Source organism: Gossypium arboreum, chromosome 6, assembly GCF_025698485.1.
Source record: "Gossypium arboreum isolate Shixiya-1 chromosome 6, ASM2569848v2, whole genome shotgun sequence".
Taxonomy (NCBI): domain Eukaryota; kingdom Viridiplantae; phylum Streptophyta; class Magnoliopsida; order Malvales; family Malvaceae; genus Gossypium; species Gossypium arboreum.
Genome location: NC_069075.1, coordinates 133,445,285 through 133,468,304, shown reverse-complemented (window position 1 = coordinate 133,468,304; position 23,020 = coordinate 133,445,285). Strand labels below are relative to the sequence as shown.

Genomic DNA, 23,020 nt, shown 5'->3' with positions numbered 1-23,020 from the left:
GCTCTGACCCCTGTGCACTACGAACCAAATTTCTCTATGTACAGAATTCAAATAACCAAGCCATTTGTTTCTATTAAAAATAGACTCAATAAGGAATCCATACATATATAGTATGACTCCTAATTAATTGTTTTAAAATTTTTAATTATTTTTACAAATCAGAATAGGGGAGTTCAAAATCACTCTGACCTTGTCTCACAAAAATTCAAATATCTCCTGATATGAAAGCCTTTTGCTTACACCGTTTCTTCTATGTGAACCTAGATTCAATAAGATTTAATTTCATATTTTATTAAACCTCTAATTAGATTTTCATGATTTATGGTAAATTTTCAAACTCAAACTACTGCTACTAACCAAAAACTGTTTTAGTACAAAATGTTGTTAACTAGTTTATAACATCTTTACTTCATTTCATTTAAACTCTATACATGCCATATAAATCTTCAAACATAAAACAAAAGCTATCGGAATTGATCTGGATAGTGTGCTTTGTTGTGTTGATCCGATCTACCCACTTCACTTCAAGTCAATCTACATAAAAATATTAAACACGCACAAGTAAGCTTATTGAAGCTTAGTAAGTTCATAGGTTTAAAAGTAATGCTTACCAAATATAATATTTCCAAACAATACCAAAACATTTACTAAAGTTTCCTGCTATTCACAACCATTGTTATAATAATTCACATAGTTGAGCTCAACAGTAACAACTACTCAATCTCTTTCATTTGGATCACTTTTCTTTTATTTCTTATAATCAAATTAGGAAACGGCTTACGAAATTGAGTACGTCGTTGCTCAATGCCACGATTCACAACTCAGTATGGTTTTTCTCATTGAAATACCATACCTACATTTTTCAATTCGGTATGGGAAATGCCATACCTACATTTCTTAACTCAGTATGGATTTGATAATACCATACCTACATTTCACAACTCAGTATGGATAATACCATACCTACATTTCACAACTCAAGATGGATGATACCATACCTACATTTCACACTTTGCCATGGAACAACCATGGTCTTATCATCAATTCATCACACGTCACGATACTAACGCATTACTCAATCCTGCGTTTTTCCTAATTTGCATTTCCACATTTATTCTTTCATTAACAAAATCTACACAATCCCACAACAAATTCGTATATAATAATACATTATATACTTCAATCATTCACAAATAAACATCTAAATTCAACCATATGAACTTACCCGGCTAATTTGTAGAAGATATTGAAATTTAGGGACTATTCGCAACTTTTTCTTTTCCTCGTTCTTCTTGGATTCTTGATCTATAATATAAAATATTTCTACTCATTAGCATTTATTTGATTTCTATTTCACTTCACAATTTATGCTGTTTAAATTTCAAAATTGCGCTTTACCCAAAAATTTATAGTTTTCACAATTTAGTCCCTGCTCAATTCACCCATCAATTGAACTAATTTTTCTCAATTAACACTTTATTTTATCATTATAAACTATTTCAAAACCTTTTATATTCTGAATTTCAACAGCAACCTTCAATTCACAACTTTTTCACAATTAGGTCCTAAATATCATTTCCTATCAAAATCACTTAATAAAACCACCTTAATATGAAATTAGAACTTAATTTTCATAATAATTCATCATAAAATTCCCTTATACATCCAGGGTAACTTCCAATTTCACCCATAAAATCAAAAACTAATGAATTCTATAAGTGGACCTAATTGTAAAAGTCATAAAAACATAAAAATTATCAAGAAAAAGCAAGAATTAAACTCACATGATGTAAAAATATGAAAAACAGCTTTCTCCAGACCTTCTATGGCGTTTTGGCTGAGAAAATATGAAGAAATGTCTAGATTTTTCAATTAAATCATTATTTAACTATTAACTTTTATGCTATTTCCAATTTTGCCCCTTGTTCACATTGTTTTCTTGCTTATTTCATACCCAAACCGTCCAGCCATTAACCTTTGGGTCTAATTGCTCTTTAAATCCATCTTTTTAAATACTTAAGCTATTTACTCACAATTTAACAAATTTTTCTCTATTTTCAATTTAGTCCTTTTTAATTAATTAGCCATCCAAACGTTAAAATTTTCTAATGAAACTTTAATACTAACTCAATGACACTCCATAAATATTTATAAAAATATTTATAGCTCAATTTTCAATTTTGAGGTCTCGATACCTCGTTTTTGACCCGTTTAACCTAATAAATTCTTTTAATTCACTAATTTCACCATTTCACAAATTCTTCTAAATTCTTACTTGACTCATAAATATTAAATTACTATCTTGTTCAATCTTATTTGTCGGATTTAGTGATCTCAAATCACCATTTCTGACACCACTGAAAATTAGGCCGTTACAAGTCTAGGTGGATTCTTCCTTGGGTATTGTCTTCTCCATCGGTTTTCTAAAAAGTTAATCTCTGTCGTAATCTTAGTTAATTAGATAATTAGTTTTAGTTTAAAAAACATTCTTTAATTCTTAGGCTAGATAATAAAAAGATAGTAATTACTAGTACTTTTAGTCCTCGTGGATACGATATTTCCGATATCACCATAACTATACTACTGTTCGATAGGTGTGCTTGCCTTAGTCGAATGTTTAGTTAGTTTAGCGACCATCAAGTATTTGGCGCCGTTACCGAGGACTAAGATATTAGGAACGTTTAATTTTTATTACTTTAGCCATTCTTTATTTTTTTATTATTGCAATTTAATTTTGTTTTTAATTTTTTCTTAATTACTAAATTTTCTTTTATTTACTTCTGACAGGTTTTTATAGTTTATTACTAGAAGAAACCCGTCAAGACCTTTACTTTTTGATAGTGAAATCAAAAGCACAGCTCGTAGAAATCAAAGAGAAATAAGGTAAAGCCTACAATACATAGAAGAAGGGCAAGAGGATGTTATTCATACCACAACCGAGGAGATGGCTGATAATGAGAATAATTCGTTACCTCCTGTGGTTGCTGCAAATCTGGTAGATCAAAATCCCGCTCCTCGTACTATGTATGATTATGTTAAACCTACCTTAACAGGAACTGAATCGAGTATAGTTAGGCCTGCTATTGCTGCAAATAATTTTGAACTAAAACTTAACATGATTCAAATGATACAACAGTTTGTTCATTTTGATGGTTTGCAGGATGAGGATCCAAATACTCATTTAGTAAATTTTCTGGAATTCTACGACACCTTTAAGATCAATGGTGTTTCTGACGATGCCATTCGCCTTCGTCTATTCCCATTCTCATTGAGGAATAAGGTAAATAGTGGTTGAACTCGTTGCCGCAAGGATCAATCACCACTTGGGAACAAATGACATAAAAATTTTTTCTTAAATATTTTTCGCCGGTTAAAATGGCTAAATTAAGGAATGACATTTCTTCTTTTGTGTAGATGATTTAGAAACACTCTATGATGCATGGGAAAGATATAAGGATCTATTGAGGAGGTGCCATCACCATGGGTTACCCCTTTGGCTACAAGTTCAAACTTTCCACAACGGTTTGAATCCCTGGACTAGATAGATGATTGACGCAACTGCTGGTAGGACTATTAACAATAAGACACCTGAAGAGGCTTATGAGTTTATATAAGAGATGTCACTGAATAATTATCGTGACAAGTTATGAGGACAAGGCCGAAAAAAGTGGCCGGCATTTTTGACGTCGATTTGGTTGCTATGCTTTCCAATTAGGTAGAACTTTTGAATAGAAAAATTGATGGGTTACTTGGTTCTTCACAGGTTCATCCAGTAATGCAGTGCGATGCAAGTGGAGGTGGAACGAGCAATTTAGACTATCCATCCTACGGCCCTAACATGGAGAACGAGCAAATGAACTATATGGGTAATAATTCTCGGCCTCACAATAATCCTTATAGTAACACTTACAATGCAGGTTGGACGAACCACCCAAATTTCTCATGGGGAGGCTAAAGAAATCAAAGACCACCATCTCCCCTAGGCTTTCAACAACAACCTTACCAGCAAGAGAAAAAGCCGAACCTTGAGGAGATGATGAAAAAGTTTATTACATTAGCGAAAACTCGTTTTCAGAACACTGAAACTGCACTTAAAAATCATCAAGCATCAATTCAAGGGCTCAAGAATCAAATTGGGCAACTAGCTAAGATGATTTCAGAGAGACCACTAGGGAGCCTACCTAGCCATACCAAACCCAATCTAAAAGAACATGTGAAGCAATTACATTAAGGAGTGGGAAGGTGTTAGCTGAATCTGAAAAGAAGCTGCCACCAGAATCCAGCAGAAAAGAAGATGAGGAGGAAAAACTCGAAAACAATGAAAAACCGGTGTTGAGGGAATATAAACCACCATTCTCATACCCAGTAAAGTTGAAGAAAGACCGTATGGATACATAATTCGGTAAATTTCTTAAACTTTTTAAACAATTACATATTAATTTACCCTTTGTTGAAGCTATCTCACAGATGCCTACATATGCAAAATTTTTAAAGGAGCTTCTAAAAAATAAAAAGAATTTTGAAGACTTGTCTACAGTGGAACTCAACGAGGAATGCTTGGCCATACTCCAAAATAAACTGCCAACCAAACTGAAAGATCTAGGAAGTTTTACTATACCCTGCTTAATTGGTAGTTTGAATGTTGAGAAGATTTAGGTGCTAGCATTAATTTGATGCCTTATAAAATGTTCAAGCAACTTGGTCTTGGGGAATCGAAACCCATTAGGATGAGTATTCAACTAGCTAGTAGATCTGTTAAATATCGTAAGGGTATTATAGAGGATGTACTTGTAAAAGTAGACAAATTTATATTCCCTGTTGATTTTGTTGTGCTTGACATGGATGAGGATATTGAGGTGCCTTTGATTTTAGGTCATCCATTTTTAGCCACTGCTAGGGCTGTTATTGATGTGGGTGATGGTAAACTTGTGCTTGGAGTAGGTGACGAGGAGATTATTTTTAAAATTTATGATGCTATGAGGTTTTCTAAGGAACAGGATGACTCATGTTATTTTGTTGACTTTATTGATCATGCTACTCAAGATTCTTTACAGGAAATCGTACATAAGGACACGTTGGAACTGTGTCTCGCCCAAAGAGAGAAGGTAATTGATGATGATTCTGCGATATGTAAGATAAAAGCTGAACTAAATTTCAATGAGCCTTCACTAAGATAGAAGAACTATGAGGGTATTGAGGTAAACAATGATTTGAAATTAAAACCCTCTGTTGAAGAACCACCTAAATTGGAACTAAAGCAACTACCAGATCACTTAGAGTATGCGTTTCTTGGAGATAATTCCACATTACCAGTAATTATTGCTTCAGATTTATAGCCAACCAAAAAAGACTAGTTACTCAAAGTATTAAAAGAGCATAAAAGAGCCATAACTTGGAAGATTTCTGACATAAGAGGGATCAACCCTTATTTTCGTACACATAAAATTCTAATAGAAGATGAATACAATCCTTCTGTGCAAGCTCAAAGACGATTGAATCATAATGAAAGAAGTCGTAAAAGCTGAGGTAATTAAACTTCTAGATACTTGAATTATTTATCCTATTTCTGATTGTTCTTGGGTGAGTCCTATGCAAGTTGTTCCTAAGAAATGAGGCATGACAATTGTGGCCAATGAGAAGAACGAATTAATTCCAACTCGAACGATCACGGGATAGAGAGTTTGCATTGACTATAAAAAATTAAATGATGCCACTAGAAAAGATCACTTTCCCCTACCATTCATTGATCAGATGTTGGAAAGGTTATCTGGGCACTTGTATTATTGCTTCCTAGATGGACTCTCCGGTTATTTCCAAATCCCAATAGCTCCTGAGGACGAAGAGAAAATGACATTTACATGTCCATACAGTACGTTTGCTTATCGACAAATGCCTTTTGGATTATGTAATGCTCCTGCTACTTTTCAGCGATGCATGTTAGCCATTTTTGATGAACTCGTGGAAGACATTATGGAGGTATTTATGGATGACTTCTCGATATTCGGTAACTCTTTCCATCTTTCTTTTTTAAATTTAAAATGAGTTCTAATGAGATGTGAGGAAACAAATCTTGTGTTGAATTGAGAAAAATTTCACTTCATGGTTCGTGAGGGGATTGTGTTAGGCCGCAAAATTTCTAGGAAAGGAATCGAGGTCGATAAAGCAAAAGTTGAAACTATTGAGAAGCTACCTCCCCCTAATTCAGTTAAGGTTATTCGTAGTTTTTTAGGTTATGCTAGATTTTATATAAGATTTATTAAGGACTTTTCTAAAATAGCTAAGCCTTTAACGAATTTACTAGAGAAAGATGTACCTTTCAATTTCGGTCAGGATTGTTTAGAAGCGTTCAAAACCCTTAAGGATAAATTAAGTAACGCTCCGATTGTAGTTACACCTGATTGGAATTTACCCTTTGAACTAATATGCGATTCAAGTGATTTTACAGTAGGTGCAATTCTTGGACAGCGAAAAGGCAAGCACTTTCATCCGACCTATTATGCTAGCAAAACTTTGACAGCCACACAAGAAAATTACACGACGACTGAGAGAGAATTATTAGCTGTGGCTTTTGCATTCGATAAATTTAGACCATATTTAATATTATCTAAAATTGTTGTTTACACTGATCATTCAGCTCTTCGATACCTCCTTACTAAAACAGATGCAAAACCTCGACTAATAAGATAGATTTTATTGTTGCAGGAATTTGATTTAGAAATTTAAGATAAGAAAGGAGTAGAAAATCTTGTAGCAGATAATTTATCTAGATTAGAAAACCCACATCTCAATGAACTTAACGAATAGGAAATAAATGACTCATTCCCTAAAAAACAACTTTTTGCTATCTCTGACTCTGAGGAACCTTGGTTTGCAGACACTGAGAATTTTTTAGCCGCTAATGTTATACCAAAAGGGTTGACACATCAGCAAAAGAAGCGATTCTTCACTGATGTGAAAAACTATTTTTGGGAAGAACCTTTTCTTTTTCGTATATGTGCAGATCAAGTAATTCGAAGATGCATTACAAAGACAGAAGCTATTAAAATTTTGGAATATTGCCACTCAAGACCGACTAGAGGACATTACAGTGGAACTAGGACCGCACATGAAATACTCGAATCAGGTTTTTACTGGCCCACACTATTCAAAGACGCCAACAGGTATATTGTTATTTGCGATAAATGCCAACGAACAGGTAATATCTCTAAACGTGACTAAATGCCCCAAACATACATGCTTTCATGTGAAATACTTGATATATGGGGTATTGATTTCATGGGTCCATTCCTTAGCTCATTTGAGAATAAATACATATTAGTAGCTGTTGATTATATGTCTAAATGGGTGGAAGCCCACGCTTTACCTACTAATGATGCTAGAGTAGTGGTGAAGTTCCTTAAGAAAACTTTCTCTCGATTTGGAGCACCTAGAGCAATTATCAGTGATAGGGGCACTCATTTCTGTAATTTTCAATTCGATAAAACCCTTAAGAAATATAGAGTTTACCACAGAACAGCTACCCCTTACCATCCTCAAACTAGTGGACAAGTTGAAGTCGCCAACCGAGAGCTTAAACGCATCTTAGAAAAGACTGTAGAGTCAAATAGGAAGGATTGAGCAAAGAAACTAGATGATGCTTTATAGGCCTATAGAACCGTTTTTAAGACCCCCATAGGAATGTCTCCTTACAGACTTGTTTATGGGAAAAGTTTTCATTTACCGTTTGAACTAGAACATAAAGCATTCTGGGCTATAAAATTTCTAAACTTTGATCTTAGACTTGCAGGTGAAAAGAGATTGATGCAGGTGAACGAGTTAGAGGAATGGCGAGCTACTACCTATGAGAACTTACGATTATACAAGGAAGCAACGAAGCGCCGCCATGATACTCGTCTAAAGAAGCACAAGTAATTTGAAGTTGGATATATTATCTTGTTATACAACTCAAGGCTCAAATTGTTTCCTGGAAAGCTTAAATCACGATGGTTAGGTCTTTTTGTAGTCCAAAATGTCTTTCCGTATGGCACAGTAGAGGTAAGTCACCCATCCTAAGGCACTTTTAAGGTAAATGGACATTATCTTAAACTTTATAACGGTGAGGATTTTAAAGACAATGGAGAAAAGCTACAAATCCACGAGCCTGCCTAACATTCCTACAAGGTAAAGTCGAGCTTAGACTTTAAATAAGCCTTATTGAGAGGCAACTTGAGCACTAGCCCCACTAAATAACTTAGTTTGTTTTTCCTTTTTGTATTACAATCTAACTGCAGGTATTCCTGGCACACATGAATTCCTGGCACACACGGCCTAGCACACGCGCGTGCTTAAGGCCCTGGGATCCCCACGAGCAGTAAACACGGGCATGCCCATGGCCGTGCTAAAACAGGACAAATATTTTCTCTAAAACAGGATTACACACAGGCTGCGATAAATAGCCACGACTGTGCGACACGGCCGTGTGCACCATATGGCTAAAGGACACGGGTGTGTCCCAGACCGTGTTGAAACTGCACTTTAATTCCCCAAATAAATCAGCAGAGACACGGGCTACGACGGGAGCCGCATGGCCTATCGCACGATCGTGCTTGAGGCTGTGTGAGAACTTGCCCAAAGATTGAAACATGCAACAAAGTCAAAATAGAACACGGGTTGATTCTAGGGCCGTGCTTAAAGGCCGTTCACAATTCTAATAAATGGACACGGGTGTGTTAGACCTACCACAGGCATGAGAGAAACGAAGGGAGCACCACATGGCCGTGCGACGCGGCACACGGGCATAGCCATGGGCCGTGTACGATACTGACTTAAAGCATCGACCCACAAGCACAACTCATGAACACGGGCATGGCGGACCTAACACGGGCGTGGGAGAAGCGAACGAATGTGCACATGGCCATGTGATGCGGCCGTGCGCACCACACGGCTTGGGCACACGAGCATGGCCAAAAAACCTTGTGCGACACTGACTACTTTTCACGAAAAACACGGGCTCGGAACACACCACACAGGAGTGTGCCACGGCCGTGTGGCCCAAAACAGGGCTTACACGACCATGGCCCCCTTTTATAACCCTCCCCTAACCCTAATTTAACCTCATCATATAAAACCTTCACCATTCTCCTATCTTCCCCAACCAGCCCTGCCTCTTCTTCTCCCTTTTTCCTCTCTTTCGCCTCCCCCTCTGACCTACTCACCCCGAGTGCACACCGAGCACCATCAAGCACTACTGCGTTTGTCCATCCTTTTCCCTCCATTATCTTCATTTATTTTACTATCTTTATTTTATTGCTTGTTTCATTTGACTATTTTTGGTTATTCTTTCCACTGCTAATGATATTCATGCTTGTGATTCTTATTTCTGTTTAGTGATCTTCCATTTTACTGATAATAGTGCTTGACTTATCCATAGTGCTACTTTCACTCATTCTTGGTCTTTTGTGTTTCCATTTCTTCCTACTCTACCCACACTATATTTAGTATTATCATCTCCTTTGCATCCCTGTTTCATTGTTTCTTCATCTATTTACTGCTTTCATGTTTAACATAAGTTGTCTATATCAATTCCTAGGTATTTTTATCACTATTTCTGGTATTTCTTTTGCTAATAATAACTTTATTTGTCTTTTAGTTGGGATTTGTTTATTTTTTAGTACTATTTTCTCACTTTTATTTATCATTATCCTTTTGGTCCTTTGATTCCTATGCAGTGTCACTATTTAGTTTCAGCATGCTTAAGTATTTGCCCATACTATTTTACGACCAATTTATTATTTTGGACTACTCAGATCTTTGGCTTGCAGGTGTGGGGATTATTTTATTGATAACTTAGTCTTTATTTGTAGACATCATGATGAACCCAAAAGGTAAGAAAGTTGCGGTCCCTGCCTCTAAAAAACTAAAAGGAGCGACATCCTCCTCTAGCCCCACTGCTGAGATACGACATCCATTCCTCCAATTTTCACCAGGGCCCCAGGAGGAACTATTTCTAATTCTACGAGCCCAACCCTTAGGTGTGGGCCGTTGCATCGATTAGACTGCATTAGAGTAGGTCTATCTAGCTGATTCAGTTCGAGCCCTCCTAGCTATCATTCCATGGGATTGATTTTTTGACATCATCGAGCCAACGTGTCTAAAGTTTACTTTGGAACTATGCTCGACGTTTCAGATGCAAATAGTTATGGTGGAGCATAACGACTCAGGAACAGTCCAAATCTGCCATGGAGGTCTAATACAGCAGCTGAGTGTACCAGAATTTGGCGTCGCCTTGGGACTCTATACAGACGAGTTTATGGAGGCCGACAATTTTCCACACCTCCATCGCCATATACATTTTGCGCCTACATGATGTTGGTCAGCGCTGAGACCTATTAAAGGCATTTATGACCCCAGCCACTCAAAGGCATTGGCTCTAGCTCTAGCTCTGCGATATCTCCATGCCCTTCCAGTACACACCTTAATAGGGAGGTGAGAAAGCACTGGCATCGTTAACACTCACGACGCATACTTCCTGTGGAGCATGAGTGAAGGGCACATTTTTTATCTCGCCTACGTCATCATCCTTGCCTTTCGCCATCAAACCAAGCGACACTGAAAGGGAGTCATCAGCCTTGGCCCATATGTGACTCGACTAGCGCGATATTTTGGGGTCCTGAATACAGCAACACAGTCTTATTCCCTTACGCTTATTGGCCAGATGTCCCCGTAGGGCATCTAAAGTTTGCTCTATATGCGGATGATTGAGCGTCATCGTGGGTTCGACCCTCCTCAGTACCGACTTGCACGAGCTACTGATGAGGATGACGCCGAGGATATTCCTGATGATATCCCTACATTTCAGGAGGACCCACCTTCTCAGCCACCACCGAGTCACCAAGCAGTTTATGCGGCTGCTTCATTGTCTGAAGTTTCAGACCACTTTCATCACTTTGAGTAATATTGCACTCAGCAATTCGATAGCATCGAGGTGACTCTACAACAAATTTGCCAACATTTTTACATATTGCCTCCAACACCACCACCTCACAATCCAGCTGTCCACGAGGACTTTTAAGTCTATTGAAATTTTAATTTGTTTTTCTTTTTATTTAATTTTTATTTTTGCGTTTCTTTTGGACTTTATTTATCATTTTCTTACAAGACTTTTATTAGTATAATTTGAATTTTCTTTTATCTAGTTATCTCATTATTACTAACCATAACAACCCTATAAATATAAATCCCTTAAATATTATTATGGCATCATAGTTTCAAAAGGTTCAGTCGATGGAAGCTACTCAGGAATAAACAAACAATCCTCCACGACTGCCATGTCCTGCTTGACCACGACTATAGCCACCATGACACCGATCACCATGATAACCTCTTCGCTGGGTACTGTGATTGTGGAACCCAACCTCTACCACCACCTTCACCTATATCTACATGTCACATACATATTGATCACGTGATTCGTAACAAGTAATAAATATTTATAATGAAGACCAAACCTAGACTAACTATTATCACGACTAAAAAGCAAGCGTACCTATCGAACAATAGTATAGTAATGGCAAGATCGGGATATTGTACCCAAGAGAACCAAAAGTACTAGTAATAACTATCTTTTTATTATCTAGCTTAAGAATAAAAGGGGTTTGTTTTAATTAACTAATTATTTAAACTAAAAACGCACAGAGAAAAGAATTGGGGAATTACTTTTGGGAAAATCGATTGACTTGAGACAATACCTAAGGAAAAATCCACTTAGACTGTACTTGTTATTCTGGCTTCGAATCGGACGATTTATTCATTCAACTTGTTCCGTAGAGATCCCTAAGTTATGTTATTATCCCTATTCAAGACTAATAACGTCTAATACCTAGATTGAATAACAAAGACTTTTCTCTAATTAACACTCTAGGGTTGCATTAACTCGATCTGTGGATCCCCTTATTAGGTTTCACCCTAATCTGGCAAAATCTTGTCACCTTATTTTTAGGCGCGCAATTAACTCCGCTTAATTATGGCAAATGTACTCTTAGACAGGGTCTATTCCTCTTCTAAATAAGAGCATGTCTTGAATCAGTATCCTGGGATATCAAAGCAAGAATTAAGAACACATAATTAAGAACAAGTTAAATATTTATCATACGATTCAGAAAATAATGACAAGATTCGTCTTAGGTTTCATTCCCCTTAGGTATTTAGGGGATTTAGTTCATAACTAAATAAGAAAACATCTCAGAAGAATAAAGAATACAAAACATAAAGAAAACCCAAAACTCCTAAAGGGGAATTGAAGAGAGATCTTCAGTCTTGATGATGAATTCGGCTTCTGAGATGGATCAATTGGCTTCCTTGGGGTAATTCCTTACCCTTCTTCTCCGTATCCATTTTTCTCCTCCTCTAGTGCGTATTTATAGGCTTTGGGATGCCTAGAAACCCTCCAAAGTGGCCTTTTCCGATTTGGACTTAACTTGGGCATAGCAGGGACACGCCCGTGTGACACGGCCGTGTGACGTGATTGCCAGGCCGTGTGAATCGTGAAAGCCTTGATCGACACCCTAGAAAAACACGGGTGTGTGAGCTGCCCGTGTGGCAAGGCTTAAGTAGTGTCATCTTCTCGATTTGGTCCGTTTTGTCCCTTTTTGGCTCGTTTTTGGCTCATTTTTGGCTCCTGATGCTCTCCTAAGTACAAAACATGAAATTAAAGCATTAGGAGCATCGAATTCACCAATTCTAATGAGAAATCATCTATAAAATGTATTAAAGATGGGGTAAAAATATGTATAATTTATGGTTTATCAAATACCCCCATACTTAAGCATTTGCTTGTCCTCAAGCAATATTCTCAACCCATAATCAAGATAAATTCTTCTCAACTTATAATTATTATTGATAATATCTTAAAATAATCCACAGGCCTTCAAACATTCCAAGTTGAGTATTTTATTCATGCAAACATGGGTGTCTCCCCTCATCTAAGTAATTACCTTTGATTCAGAATATCATAGAGTTTCACATCCTCACTACAGATTCACTCAAATCACTCGAGGTGTTTAAGGACAATAAATGAAGCACTCAATAGTCAATAATGAAAAGTCATTACCATAGGCTTGCATGAAATTCAAATCTCCACCACTATAATTTAAGATGATACATCAATCAAAAGGTCTTTAGAGGGTTGTAATGAGGTTTGGTTAGCGGGTGTGGTCACAAGCTGAAAGAAAGGGTTGGAATCGAGATTGAATTGAAAAATTTCCTAATTGGAAAAATAGTTAACCTTCACTTGCGTACAACAGAGCTTCTTCTCAGAATCTGGAATTACTAATATGTATACATAATTTTTTTTAAGAACAAGTTCAATAAAGAAGAAAAACATAGCTAAGAAACTTTTCCAACTCAAATCTCGACAAAAATAGGGATCAAATTAATTTGGGGGATTTCAACAATAATGGGTTAAAGATTAATATTAAGGGTAATACAATGAATGGCTTGTTAGGCTCAAGGGGTTTACTAGGGGTTAATTGTGGAGGTAGGCTTTTAATGGCATGAGTGGGTTAATCCTAAGTGCCTTAATCATTTTGATATATCAAATCAAATGGTGTGGTCTCGACATGCATAATCAAGCAAGTTCTAGAATAACAGTTCAATACTGACGTACTCAAAGCAATAATAAAAGTGAGCATCAAAGGATGAATAGATGCTCAAAAGGCTCAAAAATCTCACAAAAATTATGGCTTTTTGATGTTTAAAACTTATGAATTCTAACTCAAAGTAATACCTAAACTTTGGGGAAACAACTTAAGATTTTAAATTCTTAAAAATCAACTTATCATGCTTGATTCTCTAATTTCTTAAAGTTTAAACAATCAATGCATAAATGCTTATGTTTTAATTCAAGATATATCAATCAGAATCATAAATCAATTAAAATTTATCCTAAATATGATATGAGAGTTTTTCATGAGAACAAGGTGATTATTAATGAATACCCCCCACACTTAAGATGTACATTACCCTCAATGTACAAAGATAGATGTTAGAGAATAAAAATAAGATAGGGAGAGAAGTGAAACTTCCTGTATGATGAATTCCTCAAACTTAGAGTTTTGGAGAGTGATCGGTTTAAAAGTGGAGGAGGATACTCCGGTGGTCGTAGAGGTTCATTAGGCCATAAGTCTTGCGCCAAAAGAATATTATATCTAGTGGTAGCTATGGTCGTGGTCGAGCAAGACATGGCAGTCATGGAGAACCTTTCCCGGTGGAGTTGTAGTTCCTATGTGATGATGAGCTTAGGAGTTCTATATAACTGAGATAAAATTAGGAACTTTTTAGGGGATATTAGGAAGAATAAGTACTCGAAAAGGAATAACCGAAATTCATGATTAAAAATAAAATTCTAAAATCTAAAAAAATAAAAAGTAGTTTCAATTAAAAACATAAAATGATAAATAAATATTTCTAAATATCCTCATCGCTGGATGGTTCGTGAGGTGGAACTAGCAATGAGATGTGGAGGTGCTGACCACTTTGCCGTAGAGTAGCATCAATATTGTCAAATTGTTGAAAACACTGAAGCTCGAATCGGGTGAGGTGCTCAGAGATGTTAGCATATGAAGCTGCCGCATGAACTGGATGAGAGGGTAGTGGTGGCTGAGAATAGGGATGAGGGAGTGGAGAAGGGGAGATTTCGGCTAGGGCTTTGGAAAGGAAGAAGAAAATGAACAGTAATTTGCTTATATAGGGGAAGGCCACACGGCCTAGGGCCACGCCCGTGTACTAATGAGGGTGAGCTCGTGTGTTTTGAATTTTGCAATTTTTGGTCATGATTGGTTATTCTCCCATGCCCGTGTGTCTTGAGCGTGTGTGGTACACGGTCATATAGCACGGCCGTGCCTAGCTGTGTTCGTTTCTCCTATACCCGTGTGTTATGGTAGCACGCCCGTGGATTGTTGTACACGGCTGAAGGGCACGGACGTGTCGCCCGCCCATGTCGAAGAAATAGAATCGAGCCTTGTCCCTGGCACGCCCGTGGGTTTCCATCCCCACGCCTGTGTTTTTCCTATCAAGTGCACCCACGGCCATGTCGCACGGCCGTGGGGATTTATCACACCCCGTGTTTTGGGGAAAATTCTTTACCCTGTTTTCGAACGGCCATATCGCACGGCCGTGTTTCCCTCCGTGTTGGGCACACGGCCTTAAGCACGACCGGGTTACTGGCCGTGTGATGCTGGGAACCTGTGCTTCAAATACTCTGTTAGTGACCTAAATATTTAAAACTTGAATTTAAAATAATTTAAAATGGTTAGTACTCGGGTTGCCTCCCGAGAAGCGTTTATTTATAGTCTAAGATCGACTTACCTCTCTATTGAATGATCATGGTGGTAGTGACAATGTGAGGATCAAGGACATCTAGTAAGACTGTATCACTGACCTGAAGTTGATTAGGAGAGGTATTGGGCTTGTTTTTGTGTAGTTTTGGTTTATCATGTGTTCTCGGTTTGTGTTCTCGCAATTCGTCTAGCTCCTCTATCCATAGTCTTCGTTCTTCATGGACGTCTTTGTTCTCTTCATGATAGTAGTGCACTGTCTCTGTTGTCTTTCTTCGAGGAAGTTCCTGTAAGGACGATTGAATATTAGTTTTATCATCGATAGTTTTTATAGCATTATCTTGAGTCTTAGAGGTTTTGACTGAGTTGTGTGCTTTGAGTGTTACTGCGTCATCACCTGCATGAAGTGTTAGCTCTCCTGTGCCTACATTAATAATGGTTCTGGAAGTTGCTAAAAATGGTCGTCCTAAAATTAGAGGTACCTTGTTATCCTCATCCATATCTAAGACAATGAAGTCTACTGGGTAAATAATTTTTTCAATTTTAACGAGAACGTCTTCAATAATACCCTTAGGAAATCTAACTGTTTTGTCAGCCAATTGTATGCTCATCCTAGTCTATTTGGGTTTACCAAGACCTAGTCGTTTAAATATTTTATATGGTATAACATTTATACATGCCCCTAAATCAGCTAAAGCATTATTCACAGATAGACTACCAATTAAGCAAGGAATTGGAAAACTCCCTGGATCTTTCAATTTGTTATGTTGCTCATTCTTTAGAATAGCTGAGCAAACTGCATTGAGTTCCACATGTGATGTAGCGTCTAATTTCCTTTTATTGCTCAAAAGTTCCTTTAAGAATTTTTCTGAGTTAGGCATCTACAAAAGAACTTCAATAAAGGGTAAGTTAATATGTAATTTCTTTAAGAGTTTGACAAACTTACCGAATTGTTCTTCTGTTTTGTCTTTCGTCATCGCTTTAGGATATGGCACACGAGGTTCATGAGTTGTACTTACCTGTTTGGGATCATTATTGTTTACCTCTTCTCGTCCTTTGTTCATTGCGTTGTCTTGCTATATTTCTGGCTCAGGTGCAATGAATCCTTTCTTATCTTGAGTGCTGATTGCATTGAGGTGTTCCCTTGGATTAGGTTCAGTATTACTTGGTAGGCTACCTTGTGGTCGTTCGGAGATTAGCTTGGATAGCTGGCCTATCTGATTTTCGAGTCCTTGGATCGATGCTTGTTGATTCTTAAGTTTTGTCTCGGTATTTTGGAAACGGGTTTCTAGCACCGAGATGAATTTAGAAAGCATCTCTTCAAGGTTTGGTTTTTTCTCCTGTTGATAAGGTGGCTGTTCAAAACCCTGAGGATTTTATGGCTTTTGATTTCCATGACCACCCCAGGAGAAATTTGTTTGGTTCCTCCAACTGGCATTATAAGTATTACTGTATGGGTTATTTTGAGATCTAATGTTATTATTACCCATATAGTTGACTTGTTCCTCTTTAGTTGTAGGATTGAAGGATTGGTATGCTGTATGTACACCTCCTCCGCTTGAGTCACACCTCATTACTGGATGTACTTGCGCAGAACCAAGAAAACTATCAATATTTTTATTGAGAAGTTTTACCTGATTAGAGAGCATGGTGACTGGATCGATGTTATAGACGCCTGCTGTTCTCGTTGGCTTTGTCCTCATAACTTGCCACTGATAGTTGTTCAATGACATCTCCTCTATGAATTCATAGGCATCTTCCGGTGTTTTATTGTTGATGGTTCTGCCAGTAGCTGCGTTAATCATTTGTCTTGTCGAGGGATTCATACCATTGTAGAATGTTTGAACTTGCAGCCAAAGCGGTAACCCATGGTGATGGCACCTTCTCAGTAAGTCCTTGTATCTCTCCCATGCATCGTAAAGTGTTTCTAAATCCATCTGCACAAAAGAAGAGATATCATTACGTAATTTAGCCATTTTAGCTGGTGAAAAATATTTTAGTAAAAACTTCTCGGTCATTTGTTCCCAAGTAGTGATAGACCCTCATGGTAACGAGTTCAACCACTGTTTAACTTTGTTTCTCAGTGAAAAGGGAAATAACTGAAGACGAATGGCATCACCAGATATGCCATTGATTTTGAATGTATCGCAAAATTCAAGAAAATTCGCCAAGTGCGTGTTGGGATCCTCATCCTGCAAACCATCAAACTGAACAAACTGCTGTATCATCTGAATTGTGTTAGGTTTTAGTTCGAAATTATTTGCAACAATAGTAGGTCTAACTATACTAGACTCAATTCCTGTTAAAGAAGGTTTAGCATAGTCATACATAGTACGTGGAGTAGGATTTTGATTAGTTGCAATTGCAGGAGGCAGCTGATCGCCTGGGTTTTCAGCCATCTCGTTAGTTGGGGTTTGAGTATTGTCTTCTCGCTCGTTCTCTATGTAGCATAAACTACGCTTTACTTCTCTTTAATTTTTGCGAATTGTACGATCGATTTCTTCGTCAAAGAGTAATGGTCCTGACGGGTTTCTTCTAGTCATAAACTATAAAAACCTGCCAAGAGAGAGAAAAAAGTAAATTAATAAATATAAAATAAAATAAAATTTCAAGAAAAATAAATGGCTAAAGTAATAAAAATTTAGTGTTCCTAATATTTCAGTTCCCCCGCAACGGTGCCAAAAACTTGATCGCGTGATTCGTAACAAGTAATAAATATTTATAATGAAGATCAAACCTAGACTAACTATTATCACGACGAAAAGGCAAGTGCACCTATCGAACAATAGTATAGTAATGGCAAGACCGGGATATCGTACCCAAGAGAACCAAAAGTACTAGTAATAACTATCTTTTTATTATCTAGCCTAAGCCGGCAAAATCTTATCACCCTATTTCTAGGAACGCAATCAACTCCTCTTAATTATGGCAAATGTACTCTTAGATAGGGTCTATTCCTCCTCTGAATAAGAGCATGTCTTGAATCAGTATCCTGGGATATCAAAGCAAGAATTAGGAACACATAATTAAGAACAAGTTAAATATTTATCATACGATTCAGAAAATAATAACAAGATTCGTCTTAGGTTTCATTCCCCTTAGGTATTTAGGGGATTTAGTTCATAACTAAATAAGAAAACATTTCAGAAGAATAAATAATACAAAACATAAAGAAAACCCAAAACTCCTGAAGGGGAATTGAGGAGAGATCTTCAGTCTTGATGATGAATCCAACTTCTGAGATTGATCAATTGGCTTCCTTGGGGTAATTCCTTACCCTTCTTCTCCGTCTCGCTTTTTCTCCTCCTCTAGTGCGTATTTATAGGCTTTGAAATGCCTAGAAACCCTCCAAAGTGGCATTTTCCGAATTAGACTTAACTTGGGCTCAGCAGGGACACGCCCGTGTGACACGGCCGTGTGAATTGTGAAAGCCTTGATCGACACCCTCGAAAAGCACAGGCGTGTGAGCTACCCGTGTGGCAAGGCTTAGGCTGTGTCATCTTCTCGATTTTTTTTGTTTTGTCCCTTTTTGGCTCATTTTTGGCTCGTTTTTGGCTCCTGGTGCTCTCCTGAGTACAAAACATGAAATTAAAGCATTAGGAGCATCAATTCACCAATTCTAATGAGAAATAATCTATAAAATGCATTAAACGTGGGGTAAAAATATGTATAATTTACGGTTTATCACACATCACATTCAATGTCTCTAAACTCGTTTCCACTCTTTCAAGGATTACATCCAAATTCAAGGTAGTTTTGCTTCTCTCCCTCTCTTCTGATATTATGCTTATATTGCTATTATATATCTTTGTACATTGAGGACAATGTACATCTTAAGTGTGGGGAGGTTATTTATGTGATTATCAGAAAATCCCTGAATTTTTTTTATATCTTGTTCTCAAATAATTTCTCATATCCTTATTAGAGTATATTTTGATTGATTTATGATTTTTATTGATATGTTTTGAATTAAATCATAAGTAACTGTGCAGTGATTGTTTAAACTTTAAGACATTAGAGGATCAAGCATGATAAGTTGACTTTTGAGAAGTAATATTGATAGGTGGTTTCCCTGAATTGAGGTGTTATCTTGAAGTTTTGAATTCACAGGATTGACATCAAATACCAATGATTTTCGTGAGATCTTGAGCCTTTTAAGAGTATATATCTTTCTTGCTCACTAATTTTATTGGTTATGAGTGTGTCAACATTGATTCGTTATTCTAGAACTAGCATCGATTATACATGTCGAGACCACACCTTTGATGTGATATACTAAAATGATAAAGGCACTTAGGTTTAACCTATTTACCCCATAAAAAGCCTACCTACATAATTGACCTCTAGTGAACCCCTTTAAGACTTAACTATTATTTCTTGATTTTTCCCTTAATATTAACCCACAACTTAGCCCTTTTTGATTCATTAAGTATTCCTCCCTTTTCATTGACCCCCTTTTTTTTTAATCTAGATTTGATTTGATTAGTTACCTAACTTTGTTCGTTCATTCCAGTTGCTGAATTATTTCTTTTATGGACTTTCCATTGTTATACTTATTCTTATACCTAAAAAAAAGTATATTTATATTCATTCAAATTACATATTTTTCTAAAAAGCTTGGATAAGTTAAAGTCATTATTGAGAGAAAAGCTCACTTCATTAGTTTTTGGTTAGTGTTAATTTTGGCACTTGTTTGTAACTCAGTAATTAGCTTTGTTTTTCTAATTTTGAGAAGCTATTAAATTAATCTCGATTCTAACCCTCTTTTTCAGCCTTTATCCAGACCTTTAACCCAAGCCCCATTAGAACCTGGTTAAAGACCTTTTGATTTGTGTATCATCTCATTATAGTGGTGGAGATTTGATGTCCATGCAAGCTTATGGTAATAACCTTTCATGCTTGACTATTGAGTGCTTAATTATTGAACCTTAAACACTTTAAGTGATTTAAGTGAATCACTAGTGAGGATGCCAACCTTGTCAATTTGGAATTAAAGGTGATCACTTAGATAAAGGGGGATACCTATGATTTTATAATTGAAATGCTCAATTTTGATTGTTTGAAACTTTAATGTTCTTATAGTTAAGCTCTTAACGTATGATTACTTGTGAATTATTTCAAACATTATTGATGAGAATTATAAATTGAGAAGGATTTATTTTAATTGTGACTTGAGGATTTTGCTTAAGGACAAGCAAATGCTTAAGTGTGGGGATATTTGATAAACCGTAATATATACATATTTTTACCCCATGCTTGGCATATTTATAGATGATTTTTCCTTGGTTTTATTGAATTCGATGCTCCTAATCCTTGAAATTCATGTTTTACACTTAGGTGAGCATAGAAAGATGAAAAAAGCATGAAACGGGCCAAAAACAGACAAAATGGGCCTAATTCAGCTTAGCACACGGTGTAGACACTTCCACACGGGTAAGCCACACGCTCGTGTGTGACACACGGGTAGACCACAAGCCCATGTGTCATGGCCGTGTCAACATCAATCCAAGTCAGAGTTGTACTTGGCCTGAGCCCCTTCACAAGGGCGTGGCACATGGCTGTGTCCCTGTCGAGCCTAAGTTTAATTCTACTCAGAAAAAGGCTTATTTTGGGTGAATTTGGGCATTCCAAAGTCTATTTAAAGACCCTAGAAGAGGATTAAAAGGGACACAAAATTGAAGGCAAAAAATACTCAATGACAGCCATCAGAATCACCTCAGAGGCAGGATCTACATTAAGACTAAAGATTTCCATCCAATTTCCTAGAAGTTCTTTGGGTTTCTTTATGCTTTGTTGTTTTCCAAACTTTGAGATGTTTTCCATTATTATTATGAACTAAACTCCCTAAATACTTAAAAGAGATAAAACCTAAGATGGATCTTATTATTATTTGAGTTATATGATAAATACTTGTTCTTATTTTTAATTGTGAATTTAACCCTTGCTTTAATATTCCAGGATATTAATTTAGGTTTTCGATGTGCTTATTCAGTGGAGAAAAAGTCCCTGTTTAAAAGTAGATCATTCATAATTAAGAGGAGTTGCATGCAATCCTAGAGATAGGACAACATAAATCTGCCGTATTAGAGTCAAATCTAATAAGGGAATCCATAGATCGAGTTAATGCAATAATATGGGTTTTAATTAGAAAGAGATTTCAATTAATCAACCTAGAATCAGTTGTTTTTAGTATCGAGAGAGATATTAACATAAATCAGGGATTTCTACGGATTAAGTCAGGTGAATAAATCGTCAAACTCAAAGGTAATAAGTGAAGTCTAAGTGGATTCTTCCTTGGGTATTGTCTTCTTCATTGATTTTCTAAAAAGTATTTTCCAACTTTAATCTCTATCGTAATCTTAGTTAATTAGATAATTAGTTTTAGTTTAAAAAACATTCTTTAATTCTTAGGCTAGACAATAAAAAGATAGTAATTACTAGTACTTTTAGTCCTCGTGGATACGAAATTTCCGGTCTCACCATAACTATACTACTATTTGATAGGTGCGCTTGCCTTAGTCGAATTTTTAGTTAGTTTAGCGACCATCGTTCATGGATTTTTGAAAGACATTTGAACAAGGGTTATAATGAGATACACATTCTTAAACGACTTTTGACGGAGTATAAAAAATGTTTTGTGATGAGAGGGATCACCATGACTCTACATGTCTAACAATTTTAGAAGATCTCTCATTTGTTTTGAAATTCCATTAGTGTGTTTTAAAATAAAATAATGGTTACCAATGTTTGATTCACTACCCATCCAATGAGAAAAGAGAAAAAGAACGTACGTATGACACCGAGCCCATTGATGAGTCTTCTTCTAGTGCTACCATTGACGGTGACGATATAAATGAGCAAGAGACTTCGAATGATGTTGTTTGTGAAGACAGTAAGTGTGATTTTGTGCATGTTGTTGAGTCTAAATCTGGCATTGCACCTTTTTTCCAAAGTTGATGTCAAATAAGTTGATAGTGATAGTAAGAACTGTGATTATAGTGATACTGCACATTATGAATTGAAAAAAGTTGATAGTGAGAATTGTTTCCTAGAGTCCATGAGTTTGAACAAGTTAAAAGAGTTATATTCTAATGAATTCAATGTTCAAACTTTTTGTGAGGGGTTAAAGGGAAGTGGGGATGATTCATGTAAAAATATTGAGAGAAAAAAGACCTTTACGATAAAATTCAATTTGATTGTCCAAATTTGGTGAGTGAAAATTGTTGAGGTAAAATTAGAGAGTTCAATTCACATTGTAAAATAGAATGAAAAAAAGAAAGAACCTATACAAAGTAAAAGAATGATTATTCTTTCACTAACCTTAACTTGAATTTGTCTAGTGGACTTAGTTCTTTCTTTCATGAATTTTTTGATCCTTTGAGTGGAGCTCAATTAAACCATTCCACCTATGGTAAAGATTCTTTATTGTTCAACCAAAGACAAGATTCAAGGATGAATCTTTTCAAGGAAAGAGGGAATGATACATGCACGGATAGAGTAAAATTTATTAAATTCAATTCACCAAAGCTATCAATTTTCAAGTTTAGAAAATCAATTGACTTGCAACAACTTTTTGGATGGGATCCAGACATTTTTGTGTTAATATGCCTTCATACCGTTCAAAGAGTTATCTCTTAGCTTCGAAACACACTTTGAATCACCCAATTTCGAGTCCATGAGCTCAAGGTAGTGAAAACTGCGTGACTAGA

At 36.5% G+C, this 23,020-nt stretch overlaps 1 long non-coding RNA gene and 2 other non-coding genes across 3 annotated transcripts; 1 reads left to right on the top strand and 2 right to left on the bottom strand.

The window, feature by feature from the left end:
- Positions 1 to 318: 318 nt before the first annotated feature.
- Positions 319 to 1,265, bottom strand: LOC128293984 (uncharacterized). The gene is made up of 2 exons (XR_008284149.1): positions 1,226 to 1,265; positions 319 to 534 (listed from the first exon to the last, which is right to left on the bottom strand). It is a non-coding gene; the product is annotated as an uncharacterized LOC128293984 (long non-coding RNA).
- Positions 1,266 to 3,381: 2,116 nt separating this feature from the next.
- On the bottom strand, positions 3,382 to 3,487 carry LOC128294349 (small nucleolar RNA R71). Its single transcript, XR_008284661.1, has one exon. It is a non-coding gene; the product is annotated as a small nucleolar RNA R71 (small nucleolar RNA).
- A 13,687-nt stretch (positions 3,488 to 17,174) lies between these two features.
- On the top strand, positions 17,175 to 17,281 carry LOC128294257 (small nucleolar RNA R71). Its single transcript, XR_008284571.1, has one exon. It is a non-coding gene; the product is annotated as a small nucleolar RNA R71 (small nucleolar RNA).
- The last annotated feature ends 5,739 nt before the right edge of the window (positions 17,282 to 23,020 follow it).